Raw genomic sequence first — 16,326 nt, 5'->3', positions numbered from 1 at the left:
TGAGGCATTAGAAGCCAACATTACTAGAGTTAATCACGAGATACCGACCGAAGCCCTCCAGCGAGTCTTTTAAGATTGGTGTTTATAGATGGCAGAATTACGCCGCAATTGCGGCCAGCACTTCAAAGGGATTATCTTTAAAAAATAAATGCCACAAATGGTTGTGCACAAAAATAAAGATTTCCCAATCGATTTCAATTTTCGTTATTTTATTAGGTGCACAACTAAGTTCTCGCTGTTTGTCAATAGATGCCGCCAGCAATATGTGCTAGTCGATTCTAACATAACCTAAACGTCATCAACCAAGCTTAGACATATGGTATACAAGCTGCTTCGACACTTTTGGTTTTGTGAAAATGTCTAATTTTGTGCCGAGTAATCGTCATTTGCGGGAAGTGTTGCTTCTCCTCTTTCATTCCAAAAAGAAACGGCGGCTAAAGCGCATCGAGAGCTACACAAAGTTTATGGGGATGCTGCTTTAAGTGAAACAACGTGCCGAGATTGGTTCCGTCGCTTCAAAGACGGTGACTTTAATGTTGACGACCGTCCGCGTGAAGGAAGGCCAAAAACCTTCGAAGACGCTGAATTGGAGGCTGGAGGCATTGCTCAATGAGGATCCGTGTCAAACGCAAGAAGAGCTTGCTTCAGTATTAGGAGTTACCCGCCAATCCATTTCCAAGCTATTGCATGCATTGGGAATAATTCAGAAACAGGGGCCTTCGGTTCCTTATGAACTAAAACGAGGGGATGTTGAACGTCGTTTTTTCGCCTGTGAGCAACTGCTACAGCGGCAAAAAAGGAAGGGTTATCTTCATCACATCGTGACGGGTGGTGAAAAATTGATTCATTAAAGCAATCCAAAGAAAATAAAGTCATGGGGACTGCCCGGTCATGCTTCTACGTCGTCGCCTCGGCCGAATATTCACGCTGCGAAGGTTATGCTATGTATTTAGTGTGACCCAGTTTGCATTGACCACTTTATCTCTGAACTCGATCCTCTGAAATTTAAAAAACAAACTGATTTAGTTGAAGTAATGTGAAATCTAGTAATTAATCGAAGGAATAAACAAAATAAATTTTTTTGACAAAAAAAAAATCTCTAAAAAAATTCGATTTTTGACCAAAATTTCGGACTTAAAATATATTCATCGGTGAAAAAAAAATCTTGTATTAGTTACTAAAAAATATATTTAAAAAGCTCGTGGTAAAATTTAAGACTAATCGGTTGAGCCGTTTTCGAGTAATATTGGTCACCGACTTTGAAAACACCATTTTGAGAAAAACGCGCCTTGTATCAGGTCACCCCATAAGCTTGTGCGTTTTTAAAGGTGGTTTTAAAATTAATCAAAAAGATGTTTAAAGTATTTATTAATCAATAATATATTTTCCTTCATTATTTACAATGTCTTCCCAACGTTTAGGCAAATTTTTAATTCCCTGCTCAAAAAATTGTTTGTCCTTGGAGCCAAAATACGCTTCGATATCCCTTTTTATAGCTTCTATTGAGGAGTAGTTTTTGTTACTTATATGGGATTGAAGTCCCCGAAAAGGTGATAATCACAAGGTGCAATATCAGGACAGTATGGTGGGTGCGGCATTAGCTCCCATCCGAGCTCGTTCAGCTTCCCTAATGTTTGCCTTGCGGTATGAGGTCTTGCGTTGTCGTGGTGAAACAAAACTTTGCGTCTATTCACTAAAGACGGTCGATTTTTGTTGAGTGCCTCATTCAGGTTTGATAGCTGATAGGAATAATAATCAGCAGTTATTGTCTGGTTCGGTTCCAGAAGTTCATAATAAACAATTACAATATCCCACCAAATAGATAGGAGAATCTTCTTGGGGTGAAGGCCATCTCTAGGGGTCGGTTCTGGTGTTTCATCGTTATCTAACCATTACAAACAGGATTATTGTAAAGGACCCATTTTTCATCACCAGTAACGATACGGCTCAAAAAACTTTCATTTTCAAGCCGTTGCAGCAGCTGAGAACACACATTCAGTCTCTGCTGAAGATTGGCGACGGAAAGTCTATGCGAAACCCATTTCCCCAGCTTTGAAACCCTTCCCAACTGAACCAGGTGCCTGTGAACTGTTCCATGCGATTAATTTAACCTCTGAACTGTAATAAGGACTGTCAAATTTCGCTCAGCCTCCACGAGTTCGAGCAAGGCGTCGGAGTTAAAGATTTCAGGACGACCAGCGCGCGAGGCATCCTCCACGTCGCAGTTATCAGTTCGGAATTTTGAAAACCACTTTTGCGCAGTTCTTACACTCACGGTATCCTCTCCGTGAACAATGTTTATTTCTGCAGCAGCAGCTGTTGCATTTTTACCACTTTTATAAAAAAAATACAAAATATGCCTCTTATACGCGTTCGAAGATTCCATTTTATTTTTTAACAACGCGTGCTTCTATCCGCGATTGAAATCACTTGTTGAATGCACAATATATCAAAGAAAAATAAATAGTTCCGTTATATTCCGCGAATAATTTTTTGTATGCAAAAATCGTACAAAAGTTAAATTATGGGTAAAATACGCACGAACTTATGGACTGACCTGATACTTTCTAGCACTCTGAAACGCCTTTTCAAATTTGCGTGCAACTTCGAAAATATTCGCCGGAACGATATTAAATTTTCTGTGTGTATTCTTAAAAATATGTACATTAAGAAAAAAACGTATAAAAAAATCGATTTTTTGAAAATTCTAACTGTATATAACCCCTTAAAAAACGAAATTATTACAACTTCAGTTCAAGATTAAACAAATCTGTAGACCCCACGTCTTTCACAGTAGCGGGGAATCCCTCAGCTCACATTATATCGAATTTCCCCTTCTCCATTAGTAGTGCCGAAATTTTTCTAAATGGGCTATGCAAACTTATTCTACTATATCCTCTTACATATTAGTATTCCTCTATCGAAAAACCCTATATTTATCCGAGCACATACAAAAATTGGGCTCGTCGAATTTTCCACTGTATGTTGATAATTGGTTTTTAGGATCATTGTAATCTCATTCACGTTGCCTATTTGGCATATCTCATAATAACACAGTTTTAAATGCTTTTTTTATCACTACAAAATTCCCATCAAAGCATATCGCAAAGCAGATAACCACCAATTTATTTAATGACTTTTGCGCTTTTCACTCCAAATGTCAGACTTCTCACCCAAGCACTTGCTTGTATTTACATAAACATACGCACACACAAAACCAAACGGCATATTCGCTCACACACATTTGTATTTGTATTCGGTACAATCGAAGATGGGGAAAGTTACAGGCGTTAGATGGGGGAAGGTAGGCATTGACATTTGTCGCGAAATGAGCATCATCAAGACAGTAGCTGAAACCGGAGAATATTGCGTGTTAGAGCACCATCAAGGAAATGCCTAGTGGCCATAGTGTGTGTGTGTGGATGAGTAAGGAAAAATATTATTATCTCAATTTGAAATTGATGTCATTCCAACACGAACAGAGCGCAACACAAACAGTCGAGGTATCCACAAACATAACATACAATTCTCTATATGTATGTAAGTATAAGTAAATAAATGTTTGTCTACGTCCGCATTTACCTAGTTTAGATGATGATAGCTATTGAATTAACCACATGCTATTGCGGTAGCACAAGAATATGTGGAACGACGCCTACTCGAGAGAGAGAGGCAGAGAAGACAGTTACGCACCCAAGGCGAGCTGGATATGGTGTGTGTGTGTGTGTGTGTGCTGATGAGTGCATGTGCATGTGCCTCTATGGTTGAATAAACGATACACAGCTGGACGCATATAGAGATATGAAGCATTCTTGCAAACAAGAAGAAAGCCAAACAGGGTAGTAGTTGTAGTTGCGTAGGCCCGATATGCACAGCAGTGAAGCAGTCTGCCAGTCACACTCATTCATTCAGACACTTACTTGCTTAGGCAAGCAAGCACTTAGATAGTCGACGATTACCTCAGTGAGAGCATAGAAATGTTAAGTAGATAACTTGCGTGTACTTGTTTGTATCTCGAGATATTTTATTGATGTGCCCACTTCCGTACAAGCAAACATCTTCTTCTTCGTATGTTTCTTTACAAGGGCCTGCTGGTTTGGCCGAGATTAAAACAAAAACGTTAGTTGGCTCACTCTGTAGGCATAAATTTGAATATGCCAAGTGCAAGCAAAGAGAGGCTTAAGAATTTGCTTAAGCATGCAAGAACCTGCTCTTGAATAAGTTTTTCGGCCATGGGAACCTCAGCGGGGGATGTTTTCATTGGGGCATCATCATCGAAATGTATTATAATTGTTGAACTTTTCAATATTTCATGTCCTTCAATAAGTCTCGGTTTACACATAGGGAAATCTGGAAATTCTATTTTGCTGTTTCATTCACGATTACACGGGCAAAATTGTTTTCGGCGGCATTCGGTGCTTTTGACGTTTACTTTTTTAAGTTTGACAATACGAATAAGAAGCTAAAGTGTGTCGCGAGTACGGAAAAAAACCCCTCTATCTTTCCAATCAGTCCTTCTCCAACGAAAAAAATGTTTGCCTTCTAAATGTTTCCCTGTGTAAATCGGGACTAATCGTTGCCCTCCTTCTGCTTTGTTTGACATCGTCCACATTTATGCTTTATGTTCTATTGCAAAGTTTGGTTTTTTCAATTGAAACCAGCTGATGCCAAAATACATAGTATGAGCGGTTGAAAGTTATTCCGTTCCTGATCTTTAGATTCAAGTACTTCAATTTTTTTTCTTTTCTTCTTCATTCCGCTCGGGTGTATAGAGCTTTGACAAGTCTTTTGCATCGTACATGGTCCTGGGCTGTTGTTTTCGCTCAATATGGCTGGCGCTGAGTGTAAAGGGAGTACTCGCAAAGATAGTCCGCCTAATCGAAACCCTTTACGAGAATTTTGGACTGGCAGTGCTCTACAACGGAACTATCAGATACTCATTCACCACCATCGTAGACGTAAGACAAGGTTTTTCCGTGTCGCCCCTTCTCTTCGCCATCGTCCTAAACGACGTAATGAGGTGCAGGGTCAATTAGTGGTAACCGTATGGACTTTCACCAGATATCTTGAGAACCTGGACTTCGCCGATGATATCTGCCTCCTCTCTCACAAACTCTCTGACATGCAAGCGAAGGTAGACAAACTAGACACGCTAGCACGCACTGTCGGACTGGAGGTCAACATCGCCAAGACCAAGGCCATGGGAGTCAAACACAATAAACCAAGACAATATAATGACGGGTGACCGGCTGAATTTGTCGAAAGCTTTTGCTACCTCGACAGGCGGCTGCAGTATCACGACAGGCGGCTGGCTAAATAAAGCCGGGGAAGCGTTCGGGAGAATGCATACAGTATGGGCGGGAGCTAAACTGCGAATATTCAGCTCATGCGGAAAGCCAATATTGTTGGACGGAAAAGAAACAAGGCTAGTCTCTAACACCATCACACAGAGGCTGCAATCTTTCGCTAACAAATGCCCCCGCATCAACTGCAGAATATTCTGGCCGACGAATGAGGAATAAATGGATAGGTCAAACATTGAGAAAACCACCAGATAGCATCACGAGAATGGCATTGGACTGGAACCCGCAAGAAGGCAGAGGTCGCGATCGGAGAAAGCGCACTTGGCTAAGGCCGATGTTGTGCGAACTAGTAGATGTTGACATCACATGGGTTGGCGCGAAAACAACATCTCAGAACCGTAGTAGAAGAGTCTTGTTGAGGCTCTATGCGCCCGAGCGCATAATTTGAAGAAGGATATACAAAAAAATAGTAACTGATAAGATGGGAGTGAACTTTTCTCTATCGACTAATGGTAGTGCTAATGGCTTAGAGGTTTGGAGTTATGCAGGTTCTATTCAATTTGGCACTAGTTCTAGATCTAATTTCCCGCATTTATTCAATTTTTGAACTGTCGGCAAATGAGTAGGCAATGGAGGTTAGGTTAGGTAGTGATGATTACCCAGAGAGTGGGCACACTTGGACGAAAGAGTTTGGTTCATCCTTTGTTATACCATTGCAAGATGGGGAAAAGAGGTGAAGGAAAAGGACGATAGGACGGAAGAGAAAGGGTTGGGCAGGGTTAAGTGTTTGTGGGCAGTGGAGGACAATTTACACTTCTTAGGCTTAAGTTAGAGAAAGTGCTTGGTCATGTGCAGAGCTCACTTTAACAAAGAATCAGAATTCAGCCATTGTGAAACCATACAAAGGAAAAAAAGTGAGAAGAACCGAAGGAAGAAAAAGGAAGTGATTGTACAGGTAGATTTCCCTACAGGGTAGTTAATTTTAGCGGATGTAAGTAAGTGCTTCAAAGTGCAGAAGAGTTAATGCGTTGCTAATTATTTAACTAAGTAAATTTGTCTACTCAGCCTAGCTATCGTAAGAATATTTGCATATGTATGCGTTAAGTATCGATTTGTGGCACTTAACGACAGACAGGCTTAAGATGACTGTGCACGGCAAACTATGTAGGTTAGTGAGGTTGTGCTCAGCACAAAAAAATCAATGGGTTAAGTGCCAAAGTTTGTATTTTGTATTCTACGTTTTAATATTATATTGTATATAAAATTATCAAAAATGAATGGGAATTTTGAGCTCCTTTAAATTAGCACTTCCACAAAGCTTTTTAATTAATTCTGATTAAATTCAACACCGATAACAATGTCAGCCTTGGAATCCAACGTAGAATCTCTCTTGCCAACAAGTGCTACTTTAGACTAAGTAGGCAGTTGAGTAGTAAAGTCCTTTCTGGACGAACAAAACTAACACTCTACAAGGCTCTCATCATGCCCGTCCTAACGGATGGCGCAGAAACATGGGCGATGACAAGATTCGATGAAGCGTCGCTTGGAGTGTTGGAGAGAAAGATTCTGTGAACGATTTCTCGACCTTTGCACGTTGGTGACGGCGAATATTGAAGTCGATGCAAAAATGAGTTGTATACCACACGACGACATAGACATAGCGCAGCGAATAAAGATCCTGCGGCTTCGATGGCTGGGTCATGTGGCCGAATGGAAATGATAAGCGTTCCTTACATCTAAGGTGGCAAGGAGGACTACGCTTCTGCATTGAATACCGCCCTTTTGCGTTGCTCCTACGCTGTTTATAACAGTTTCGATTGTTCCTATTGTGAACTTTCCGCGTCTAAGACCGTGCTGTCTCGCTGATAGTACTCCAGTGTTTTATAAATAGCTGCAATCAGTCGAGACTTGATCAGTGATTCAAGGAGCTTGCCTGCTGTGACGAGCATACATAATGGCCGATACACAGAGGTTCGGGTTGCTGTTGTTGTTATTGTAGCAGCTGTCGGGTTGCCTTTTCCCTTTCTTTATTAGCACGAGCTGCTACTTACAGATTTCTGGGAAAATTCCATCTCTTAGACAGGCGTTGTACATGTCTAGCAAGACTTATGGTTAGCATTTTTGGGATCTCCTTGAGGACTTCTCCGGCTACTCCATTCGGATCTGGTCCTTTGTTGTTTTTGAGTTTGCTTACCGCTGAGTTAAGTTCCTTTCTGGTGAATAGCGGAGGATCTTTTGGCGCGTTAATTTGACACTCAATGCCATCTCTGATTTCGTGACTTGGCATGAGTCGTTTTACGATGTAATCCATTGCGCTCGAGCTTAGTTCCGTTGTACGTATCCTGGCTCCCAGTTTCTTCCCCATAATCTTATACCCAAGACCCCAGGGGTCCTCATTTAAATCTGCCCGGAGTTCCTCCAACTTTTCTTTCTTGCTTCTTGCAGAAGTGGCCCTTAGTTGCCTCTACCCACTTTTGTATGCCTCTGCGTCCACAGTGGCTTGTCTGGTTCAACTGCCTCCAGCGTTTTTCCGTCTGAGGTGAAGACAGTCACGTCGACAATTCGTCTTCGTCTACCAATAAATAAAGCTTTTATTAGGTGCGCAAGTAAGTTCTCGCTGTTTTTTTATGAAAATACAACTTTACTTTTTCCCATCTTTTTGGTTGTCATGCTGTAGAATCACTTTTTCATGCCTCTCCGCATATTGCGGCCGCTTCTCGCGGAGTGCTCGGCTCAATCGCATCATTTGAAGTCGATACCGATCCCCAGTGATGGTTTCGCGTGGATTTAACAGTTCATAATAATTAACACCAAATTGGTCCCACCAAATACATAGCATAACCTTCGCAGCGTGAATATTTGGCCGAGGGGACGATATAGAAGCATGACCGGGCAGTCCCCATGACTTTATTTTCTTTCGATAGCTGTAATGAATCCATTTTTCATCACCCGTCACGATGCGATGAAGAAACCCCTTCCTTTTTTGCCGCTGGAGCAGTTGTTCACAGACGAAAAAACGACAACGACGTTCAACATCCCTTAGTTTTAGCTCATAAGCAACCCAAGTCCCCTGTTTCTGAATTATTCCCAATGCATGCAATCGCTTGGAAATGGATTGGCGGGTAACACCTAATACTGAAGCAAGCAATACCTCCAGCCTCCAATTCAGCGTCTTCGAAGGTTTTTGGCCTTCCTTCACGCAGACGGTCGTCAACATTAAAGTCATCGTCTTTGAAGCGACGGAACCAATCTCGGCACGTTATTTCACTTAAAGCAGCCGTTTCTGCCCTTTTTTTCAAATGAAAGAGGAAAATCTACACTTCCCGCAAATGACGATTATTTGGAACAGACAGACAAATCACACATTTTCACAAAACCAAGAGTATATCCAAGATACCAAAACAAAACCACTAACGTGTCGAAGCAGTTCGTTTATCTTTCTATGTCTAAGCTTGGTTTATGACGTTTAGGTTATTTTAGAGTCGACTAGCACACACTGCTGGCGGCATCTATTGAAAAACAGCGGGAACTTAGTTGTGCACCTAATATATTTTATCTTTGTCAGAGTCGTCATCGCTTTCACTACTTCTTTGGCACTTTTAAGGGTTGTGTGGTTGCTGCCTGTAAAGCCCTCGAGGACCTTCCATGTCTTTACTAGTCCAGTAATGCTATCCGATTCGAGCGTGATATTTGTTGAGTGGTTACTGCTCCTGTGTTCTTGATCGTAAGTAGGAGCTTGGCCGCCGTATCCAGAACCCTCCTGCCTCTTGAAATCGTAGTTGGCATACCCCACTCGATGACTTTGGAGTTGAAATCGCCGGCAACTAGCCTTCCCTTACACGAGTATAATTTCACATATTTACCAGCAACCAACAAGAAAAATTCCTTAAAGTTATCAAAGAGAAAACTTTATTACAACTTAGACACTTCTTCACTCGTTTCCATATAATTCCACAGACCTTGCGCTTCGTTCAAGAAAAAAATCGAAAAATTAAATTTTATAAACTTTAAAGGAAATTGCGGCACTATCTATTACAGCCCTAATAGCAGGCCTTCCTATTTTTCTATTTGTCCTTCAATCCTGTTGAGCATTCAGCTGTTCAAAAACAAAAAGAAGAAAAAAAACCGAAAAATCAAAAAACTGTCAGCCAACTTTTCTATGTCTCTCCTCAACATCTGAGCGAACGTGTATGCACTGCTAAAATCCGGCATTTCAATGACATTTCAGCGCAAAGAATGTTGTCGAAGAACATTTCCATTAGTGATTCAAAGTGTCCAACGTAACGCAGCAGGTGGCTGTCAACAACAGCAAGATTGGTTACAGGATGTAACATTTTTGCGTTAAAAAACCCGCAAGCGCACACACACACAGGCTCAAATATGCGCATGGACGTAAAAAAATAATTTTGCGAAACTGCACATACGACTATGCATGTGAGAGCAAAAAATAGTGTTTTCTGCTGCACGCATTTCCGTTTAGCGGCACACCCAACTCTATTTTTACACCGTAAATGCGTTCCTTAGAAATGCGAGCAAAAAACAAAAAAATGGCGTGAAAAAATACTTCCGATTTTTGGTAAATTTGAGGATATGTTCCACAACTTTAAAAAGTCGTGTAAGATGAAAGAGCATGAAACATGTCTTTACATGCAATTGGCGCTTACAGCCTTTTTGGGGGTTTAGCCGAGCTCCTTCTCCTATTTGTGGTGTGCGTCTTGATGTTGTTCCACAAATGGAGGGACCTAAAGCTTTAAGCCGACTCCGAACGACAAATATTTTTTATGAGGAGCTTTTTTTGATGACAGAAATACACTCGGATGTGTGCCATTGTCTGCCGCCACACGTGGCCAGAAGGATTTCGCGACCTTACAAGTCTGTGTACTTGCCCAACGCTCGCTGAGTTGGCGCGAAGCTCATCTTGCCAGGAGCAGACCGCAGGTAATCAGGGGGATCCGAATTCTCTGTGTAATCTACACAGTGTAATCTTTGTGTTTCTCTCTAGGAGGCGACTCTTTAGATGTTGACAGTATTGGAATTTGTAGTGACAGTCAAGCTGCACTGAAATCCCTTGTTAACCCACGCTGCACTTCGAAGTTAGTCAGTGAATGTAAGACAAAACTGAACAGTGTTGCAAAACACAACAAAATTAGTCTTATTTGGGTGCCTGGACATTGTGGTATTACAGGGAACGAGTTAGCTGATAAACTGGCTAATGAAGACCCTATGGCTCAACTATGGATTGATGACGTCTGGGTTGAACTCGTGCAGAATAGCCAAGTGCTTTGTGAAATAACCAAATAGGAAAGTAGCGACCTTTCTCCTAATATTTAGTATGAAGGGCTTGAGAGTGATGGTGGGTGTAATCAAAGGGCACAACATCTGTGATCGGCATATGACTGCCATGGGAATCATTGGCGACCCAATATGCCTATCCTGCCGGGAAAGCGAAGACACTGCAGAGCATTTTCTCAGTCCGGAGTTTTCTAGAATCAGACTTAGGCTGTTGTGGTGCGATATACTGAGTATAGATAAAGTTCATGCTCTTCCTCTTCCGGATCTTTTAAGATTCAGCAATGAATTCAAGAGATGTGTGGAAGAGTGACCTCAAAGTAATTTTTCCGTCTTGCCACCCACATTTTATCTTACCTAGTTCTCTATTCTTTCTACTGAAATCTATCCGGGTCTAGTGCAATGGTTTCCTGAGTTACTGCTTGGACTAGATTTGCGGGGGATCTAATCTAGTCTTATCTAATCCCTTTGTCTTTACGGCAGAGTCTCTGATCGATAAGTCCGATTGTGTTTAAATTATCGGCAGAACATATAACCCTTACGATTGTTAACCGTCAAAAAGTTAAATTGGCAGCACACATTTTTTCGAATACTACAGCGAGTGCCATAAGACACTGATATTGCACTGGCCATAGTTTGTACAACGCATGCAGTTGTGCCGATTTCATACAACTAGTAAACGATTGGTTCCATACCAGAAATTCAAAATTCGAAAATATTACTTACACCGTTGAAGACGCTTATTATTATACGAAATGACTTCGGTTATGTCAAACCCTATTATTCCAATGAAAACCAGCATAACACGATTTCAGAGCGGAATAATTGTCACGAATACGTCACTTTTAGGTTTATATTACTACGTTCAGCAAAATTTCGGATTTCGAAGAATTGGACTTGGAACATTTCTTTGGCGTCATGAGGTATGCTGGGCCTCTCTATGACCACCCTAGGCCACTTCAATTTAAGTACCGTTTCCAGAAGTATCTGTTTAGTACAAAATTAAATGATTTTATTTATGTGTAAACACTCTTTTCATGTACCTTATGATTAATTTGTTCTTTTAGCGAAGAATACCGAAATACTGACTAAAACGCTTAATGTTGTAATCGATAAGACAAAGTTGCTTGACATTGGATTTTAAGAATTCAATGAGTTAGATGAAATAGTCACGCATGTGAAGAATAACAAAATGGAAAACGGTATTGAACTCGATGAATATTTCTTTTGAATTGCATTTGGCGATGAAAGTTAAACGTTTTGCGTCCGTGTGGATGGTCATCCAAAAGGCTTGTACCGACGTCCTGAAGGAAATTCCGGTCAATGACCTGAAACACTCTTTCGAAAAGTTTTTAGATCGCGCAAAACAGTGTATCGAGGCCAGAGCGGACTATTTTGAATAAATGAACTCGAAGTTATCAGAACAAAGCTCAGTCTTGTTTATTTTGGACTTCACCTTGTATATATTTATGCACGAGTCCGTATACCAATACTTTGGCACATCTCAGTTTTCACTCTTGCGCTTGCTGTGTGTATGCCACAGTCACTATTTGTTAGTGGCCATTCTGATTTAAGCAAATTCATGTCTGCTTGTCAAAATCTCAACGTTTTGCTATCACCAGAAATCACCATCAACGTCATTCACCATTCACTCCAGGTATGACAACTTTATTGTCATGTTGTTGCTTTTGTGCTCCAGTTGATGAGGTTTCCATTGTCAGTCTCAAAGGTATTGGCGCTATCAAAAAAGTTGTGTATGTGAGTTGTTCTTATTTTGTTTTTTTTTTTGTTACTTTTGGTACTTTTGCGCTGCTGCCAGCAGTCCTGACAGTTTTGATCGCGTTGCAAGCGTCGCTTTCTTTTGTATGTGTGGGTGTGTGTCACGATTTTATAGCTCCTTGATTGTTTTTGTTGTTATATGCATTTTATAAATTTTTTGTTGCATCTTTTAGCGTTATCACTTTCTGGTTTGCTGTCAACACTTTCGCAAGTGTGGCGCAATAATAGTTTAGCTATCAAATTTATATTCGATGGAATGTTTCAATTTGCTGGGAAGGCGTCAAGGACAACGCGCACAAGTAAGTACCGTTAGTAGGGTAAGACACAATTTTTCGTTGAAGCTAATGCGATCAGATTATCGATTTTCAAAAGCAGCATGTTTTGGGTTTTTACTGTGTTTGCTGGTTCAGCCAAAGTTTTATAATTCACATTAAAATGTGACGTCGTAGGCCAACCTAAAAATAACAGAAAAGGGTCCATGTAACAGTTGAAGAGAGACCATATCAGAGAATAAGAGAAGTTAAAAGCAATTCTTTCACATAATCCATTTGAGGTTTACTGAAGAGTTGCGTGGTGGTTGAGGTTAGATGAAGTGACTGTCCTTCGACGCACCTAGGCTAGTGAGAGACCCCTTGTGATACCACCGGAACTATCCTATCCTAACTCTACTGTGTCCTCTCTAAACCTTCGGGTAACCTTCAAAACGCTGACTATATTAGCTAGTTTGAAATTTGCAACAGCCGCAATGTTGCCCAGAAAAGCATCAGTGTGGGGGAGTGCCCAGGACAATTCTTCTGCATGCGCCCCAAAGCAGCTCACAGCTTCCGGGCTTCGCCCAAGTACCTTCTGGATGGCTCCTGAACATTCGTTTGAGAGGGAGCTAATGTGACAAAGCCTATCAACCTGGGATATCTGGATGTGCATGGGTTTGTGACCTGTCAAGTAAAAATCTTTTCACATTGAAAACGACAACAAAGCCTCGGATGAGAACTGTTCAATCTGATGACGATCCCTGCAAACGAACTAAGGACGAGGATGTTAGGGAATGCATTTGGAACGTCCGGTCTCTTAATGAGGAAAGTGTCTTTTTTGTTGTGGCAGCATACTGAACCTTGTCAGAGTTATGTATTTAGATCACCTGTCATCTTCGCCTAACTCATCTAACGATAGGCCCAGGAAACTTGCTGTTTCGACAGGTTGGATCCAGAGTGAGAGGTGTGTTAGATGAGTGGGTTTGATGGGGCACGCGAAAAGGTGGTTAGTGTCGTGCGCGGTGCCTTCACATGCTGAACATATGTTTAGTTTATCAGGTCAATTCTGGATAGGTAGGAGTTTAACAATCTTTCGTCCACAAATGACTCCGCATCACCTGCAGAATACTGTGGCGAAACACCATCAGTAACGACGCACTGTGAAGATTAACGAACGAAGAATCCATCCTTAGGCAAATCAAACGCAGAAAATGGCGATGGATAAGTCACACGTTGAGAAAACCAGAAAGATCGACCCGATCGATGTTGCTCGAACTAGCAGATGCCGACATCTCATGGGACGGTGCAAGAGCATCAGCACAGAACCGTGTACGATGGAAGAGTCTTGTTGAGGCGCTAAGCATTCGAGAGGAGTGAACAAGGAAAAAAAAGAAAGAAGTTTAACCAGCTACGGATTGTGCTAAGCTTACGTGGGTCTCTCGGGGTAGCTGGGACTCATCACCTGCTATGGGTGTGATGGTTGCACTCCGATTACGGTATTTGGGGGTGGGGAGCTTAAGAAGGTGGTAAGTGTCTCGCGATGAATATCCTTTATAGTCTGTTTAAACACTGTCCGGTCCAGTAGTTGTCGATTTGTTTTGTCCTGAATCTCTTCGGCGTAATTGAAGAGGTGCCCCCTGACATGCCTGGGAGGCGGCTCAGTTTCAAGCAGGCGTCTACATGGATGAGACATGCGACAGCAGCCTAGCAGAAACTGCTTGCTGAGTTTGTTGTGCTCCTTAACAGGGAGCATCTGTGCCTCGTGAAGTGAGTGTTGTAGGGAGAACATCAGGAGACATCTCGTATCTGTCCAAATAGCAGTGTTTTGGATTTATAAGAAGCGATGTTTTGGATTTTTATAAGCGCTGCTCCTGTCATGAGATAAGACTCGTGCCTGGCGATTTCAGTGCCGGGTGGGCAAGGAGGGAATTTTGGGTCCCACAGTGGGAAAATTCAGTCTGTACAACGAAAAATCCGGTAACGGTTTGATATTGACATCATCAGTCTTAACAACCACGATGCAAGTTCTGCCTTTTCCGGGATAAATAAGTAAAGCGAATGGGTCTGGTGGTGAACGAGGACAAAACGAAGTACCTCCTGTCAGTAAATAAACAGTCGGCGCCCACGTCACTGTTGACAGTTATGATTTCGAGTTTGTAAGAGCTTCGTTTATTTAGGAAACTGCATTAACACCGATAACATTGTCAGCTTTGAAGTCCAACATGGAATCTCTATTGCCAACAAGTGCTACTTTGTATCGAAGCAAATTTTTCGATGAGATATATGAACTATACGAGGACATAGACATAGCGCAGCGAGAAAAGATCTAGCGGCTTCGTTGGCTGGGTCATATCGTCCGAATGGGAAAAACCGTGCCGGCTCTGAAAGTATTCGATGCGGTGCCAGCTGGTGATAGTAGAGGAAGAGGAAGGCCTTCTCTGCGTTGGAAAGATCAGGTGGAGAAGGGTTTGACTTCACTTGGTGCTTCCAACTGGCGCCGGTTAGCACGAGAAAGAAACGACTGGAGCGCTTTGTTATACTTGGTCAAAATCGCTTAAGCGGATGGAGAAGAAGAAAAATGGATGTTGGCTCCATCAACTTATCAACTGACAATCAGCAAATCGCCATGGTTACCTACCTCACTGCAGATTTTTGCATAAGAAGCTCATAATATTCATATAGAGTTGATACATTTATGGTCTCCTACTGTACTGTAAGCCTTTGCCGTCATAGATTTTGTCCAAACTATTGGCTGCCTGATCTTATGAATACTTCATTACCCTCGCACATATCTCTGCTAAGAAATTCTCAATGTCGCACTGTTAAAACAATGAAATACCGAAATATACTTCCATCGAAAAGGGCAACAGGGATTTTCGTTCTTGACTTTTATCCCATAGACAACACTGAGCGTCATTTAGACAACCAACTAAGCTTTGAACATCATCTCATATACGGACACACACACACACACACACACGAACTGACGTCATATTACAGCACTTGTCCAATTTCTCTGAGCATTTCGCACTGTTGACAACGACTAACTCGCACACTTGACTAGTTTCTCATCGATTCTCTGCGCACACGAGTACTTTTTCCTTATTTTGCAATTTTTCAATTCCACATCTCACTGAAAACCTACATGCATACGTACATACATACGTACGTGTATGAAGTTCTTATTTTTTGTTTGTTTCTGTGATACCAGTAATTGTCAGGTTTTCTATTTTTGTCACTGCTTACAAGGACTGCGCCTTGCGTCTGTATGTACAAGTGGGTGGAAAGTAAAATCTTCGACTGACTGGCTGTGTGGCTGCTGATAGCAAACTGGCGATAGTGTTAGTAGGCTGATTGCCATCATAAGTGGGTATGTTTGTGTGTGTGTATATGTGTGTATGGCAGAGCTTCGTTGTGCTTTGTGCATGCAAGCAACTCATAGTTTGTTACACTTGGCAGTGCACGCACCTCCTTCACATTTGCCACGTATTCGATCTTTCAATTCGCCGGGAAAAGTGATTGTCTGTTAAGTAGGAGTGTATGTACGTATGGGCTGCGAAGTATCTTAAGTGCACTTATAACATATACCAAGTTGACATACACATATTATATTAGCTGTATGGTGCATACGAAACTTCTGCTTGAAAAGTGCACGGAATTTCTCAATGAGCAAGAAAGGAATTTCTCATTTAATCGCCAAACAT

The sequence above is a fragment of the Anastrepha obliqua genome, chromosome 2, assembly GCF_027943255.1.
Source record: "Anastrepha obliqua isolate idAnaObli1 chromosome 2, idAnaObli1_1.0, whole genome shotgun sequence".
NCBI lineage: Eukaryota > Metazoa > Arthropoda > Insecta > Diptera > Tephritidae > Anastrepha > Anastrepha obliqua.
Note: the sequence above shows the minus strand (reverse complement) of the source record.